The following is a 5,000-nucleotide window of genomic DNA, read 5'->3' as shown; positions in this document are numbered from 1 at the left end:
TTGATAGAAATACACAAAATTCTTGCTTTGCATTTTTTTGCTCTTTATGTTGTTTTAAATAGTCTAGGATATAACTCAAAGAGTTCTATACATTTTCTTCAGATTTCCAGAGAGTAAGATACAACCTAGGAAAAAAGTTTATTTCAAATTTGAAAATGCGTTTCAGTTTGAAATAGGAAATTTGATTAATCGGTGCATGTAAGCTACACACCTCCATTACATTAAAAACAATATATAAAAAAGACGTAAGAAGGACCAATTCAGAATTATGATGAAGACACTAATTTCAAATGCTTCAGTTGGAATTACAAAGTGGTCATGACATGCAAATAACGGTATTGGTCCTAGCGAATGATTCAGACAACCTCACGATTGCATCAGCTGACGATACACTTATTAGTACTATGACGCAGTATGTCCCAGGGACAAGATGAACTTAACGTTAATAGGAAAATATGAGTTACTTCTAAATGGAGTTGAGAGAGAGAGAGAGAGAGAGAGAGAGAGAGAGAGAGAGAGAGAGAGAGAGAGAGAGAGAGAGAGTTCTTTTACATACAAAATAACCTTTCAATTACATTGAGATCTAAATTGAAAAATTTCAGTTTTAAGCATACACTGCATATACAGTATATATATATATATATATATATATATATATATATATATATATATATATATATATATATATATATATATATATATATATATATACAGTACACACACACACACATATATATATATATATATATATATATATATATATATATATATATATATATATATATATGTGTGTGTGTGTGTGTGTATATATATATATATATATATATATATATATATATATATATATATATATATATATATATATATATATATATATACATGCGTGTGTGTGTGTTTCGGATGGTAATTTTTTGCTTTATCGTAGCATGATTATAAAGTTTATGAAACTAGTATCAACATCCCAAATTTACTATTAATCAAGGTTAAACTTAGAATGGGCAGGTGATATAAGTACACCATTCATCTTAAGGCTTATGGTGCTAGAAAGAGCTGGGCAAAGTAACAATGAATATTCTCCGATCTTCATCCCCCCCCCACATACGCATCTCTAAAATGAAATGGAAATGACACTTCCAGTTATGGTATAGGATGAGGAGCATTTGGCTCTCATTTGCAAGGTATGTGGCTTGCTCCCATCGGGCCATGCTACTCAGCCTTGAATGGGTTGCGGCATAAACGTGGTTTAGATGAAAGACAGGGGATTAGCTATCTATTCTTTAGAAGCCATAAGTTGCTACCATTATGGCTCAACCAAAAAATGCGTGTGATTAACGTATTAACATACATCATCTCACACAAACATACAAACTCATTACACACACACACACACACACACACACACACACACACACACACATATATATATATATATATATATATATATATATATATATATATATATATATATATATATATATCAACATCAAGCAGTTTCCCATTAGAAATTAGTTATAGAGAAAAAATATACTTCCACATTCATCTTTTGATTCCTGTATAATGAACGAACCCTTGTGCAGTAACAACTCCAAACCAATAGATTTTTTCGTACTCCTAAAAGGCTCATCTGTAAAAGTATCCAATCCCCTCCACAAATTGCACCTTTCTTGTAGGACCTTGATATCAAGACCTTTTCCTTTCAAATATGCCTTTGACGTCATCGATTCAACGTATTCAATACTTTCGTCTCTTATCTAGGCTGACTAGAACAGGAATTATACTAATTGTTTATGAAACTTTCATTAATTTCCACTTTTAAAACTTGTTCTAACCATCACAAAATGACGTTCATCTTTGGTGGCGTATTATAAACGTCTTTGCCTGGCGTACTGCTGAACGGGAGATCGAGTCTTGCTCAAAGCCCATAGTTTCTGGTAGTGTCTGCCACCTCACCATCCTTGTGAGCTAAGTATTGGTCTTTGGAGGAGCCTATAAGTCTATCTGCTAAGTCAACAGTCGTCATTGCCCTGGTCCTAGCTTGGGTGGAGAGGGTGCTTGGGCGTCGTTTATATGGATATTGTCCTGCTGACTAGGGCATTGTCAATGTCCCTCGCCTCTGTCATTCATGAACGGCCTTTAAACTTTTAAACCTTGAAACTTACGTTCGATGCCTCTCCACATTCCTCTCCTTATTGATTCTGTTTACATCAAATATCCTCTATAATCAGTTCATCTCAACAGCTCTAACTTTTATCCTTTCTTTTACATTCAAAATCCACATTTCACTTCCATAAAGGAGACTTTGCTCAATAATCCATTCATAAATTTTCACGAAGACCTCAAGTCTCTAATCATTCTTTTGGCGAACATCGGATTGAGAAACGATACCACCTACTCACTCTAAAGTGAAAATGCGTATGGCAATTCATATGTATATAATGTGGGTCTATATACGTATATATGCGTATTCATACACATATCTATTATATATATATATATATATATATATATATATATATATATATATATATATATATATATATATATATATATATATATATATATATATATATATAAATATATATATATATATATATATATATATATATATATATATATATATATATATACATATCTATATCTATATACATATATAATATATATATATATATATATATATATATATATATATATATAAAATAGATGTGTATATGTGTACGCATACAGTACATACACACACACACTCACATACATACATTTATATATATATATATACATATATATATATATATATATATATATATATATATATATATATATATATATATATATATATATATATAACATACTTAACTTATTGGCTTAGAGGCTGTTACTCCAAATAACACTAACCTTTCCCTCTGTTCCCCAACGTTGCGACTCATCACATTTCATTAAATGTCAGTTCCACAATTCATTGTTCCCTCCAAAAATTTAATAAATTTTCCAGCAAACGGGACTAATTTGTTTGAGCCCAGAAGGAATCGCTCTCAGGTGATAATGTTTCACTGAATAATGTGATATAGCTTTGTGCCGAGAAAGCAATAAAAAAAAAAGAAATATATACATGTATATAACATATTAGAACTCAGTCATTAGGTAGCTAATGACATAAACAGTTAATGTAATAAGGTATTCAAAGTAGGAAGCAAATGAATTGAAACATAACTAAACAACATACCTGCTTGATACCTCAACTACAGAGTGACCGTCCGTGATCTTACCATAAACATCTTATTTTATGATGTGGTCTTTTTAGTTACAGAATATAGAGATACCCCGAGAATAGTTAAATATAAAATAAAATCTTGAAGGTCGAACATTTGTTTTATTATGATTTCCATGATAACCTGTTTGTTGCCACGGCCTTGTAGAGATAACTATAATCTAATAGTATATTGAATATTGAATTGATAAATCACATATACACAAGGTTGAGCTTTTTTCATCAAAGCAGATTTTGTACATCTGGATTTCTGTTTTAAGTATGAAAATTATGTATTGCAGCAGCAATAGAATATTACAGAAAGACATGTAGCGGTAATAACAATAGGAACTGTAGTAGTATGACCATCAGCAGTCTTTCATGTCTGGTGTAGAAACAAGAGCCGCAACAGTAGTAGTCGATTCAGTCAACGGACATTCAGCAATGAAATAACGCTCAGCAAATATTTAAATAGTAGCCTAGTGGTAATTATTATCATTATCATTACCATTATCATTATCATTAGTACTGTTATTACTATTACTAGCTAAGATACAACCCCAGTTGAAACACTAGTTGGAAAAGCAGGATGCTCTAAGCCTAGGGGCTACAACAGGAAGAAATACCCCATAAAGGAAAGGAAATAAATGAATAAACTGTGTTGTGAAATATAATGAATAATTAAAATAGAATATTTTAAGAACAGTAGAAAAGTTAAATTATATCTTTCATATATAAACTATAAAAAAGAGACTTATGTAAGCCTATTCAACATTAGGACATTTGCTGCAAGTTTGGACTTTTGAAGTTCTACCAATTCAACTACCGAATTAGGAAGATCATTCCACAACTTGGTCACAGCTGGAATAAAGCTTCTAGACTACTGTGTAGTATTTAGCCTCATGATGGAGAAGGCCTGACATTAGAATTAACTGCATGCTTAGTATTACGAACAGGATTGATAGTAAAAGATGCGGCCATTAAAGCATAAGCGATGATGCTAGCCATTGCCGAAAAAGCCTCTTTAGTAATAGAAAACACAGACAAAAAACGGTCGACAAGCAGGGATAGATGGCTTCATTAATTCCCATGCACTTCACGGGAAGTTAAGTGTACCAGAATACTGTGAAGAAAAAAAAAAATTACTCTATACAGCATATCAAAAAATGTGTTTATATGTTCAGTGACTATTTTGCAGGCATCATTGCCAGCCGTTTCTCTTTTTGCTAAACACGGAGTAACCTGCTACAAGGCACAATGGAGTACCGAAATTAATGAAGCTAATTGTTATCGTCAACAGCAGCAGTAAAAACAAAAGTAGTATCAGCAGTAACCTATTTATAGTGGCCACATCAGAAGAAACGTGGGTAAAAACGTAAGTAGTAGGAAATATTTGGATTCGTACCCAGAGACCCAAAAGCCCTCACTCGATAACTTAGAGTAGTTTTATTTTCCTGAAAGTAATGAACGTCATTCAGCACTAACATAGACATAGGAGGACGAAGAAAAAAAGTTAACAAATCTTTTGTGTAAAAAGAAAAAAAATTCTCTGCCTCATTTATTTCGTTATAACTTAAATTGTTTAAACATTTATCATGAAAGTGCAAATCAACTCCACAGAACCGATGTTACAATCTTACGTGTTACTATTCGATTATAATAATATGATGCCCTAAACGAATACTATGCAACTTGCAATAGGTAATCGTCACCACTATATATATATATATATATATATATATATATATATATATATATA

This window comes from Palaemon carinicauda, chromosome 7 (genome assembly GCF_036898095.1).
Source record: "Palaemon carinicauda isolate YSFRI2023 chromosome 7, ASM3689809v2, whole genome shotgun sequence".
Taxonomy (NCBI): Eukaryota; Metazoa; Arthropoda; class Malacostraca; order Decapoda; family Palaemonidae; genus Palaemon; species Palaemon carinicauda.
The sequence above is the reverse complement of the archived record's forward strand: the minus strand, read 5'-3'. Positions refer to the sequence as shown.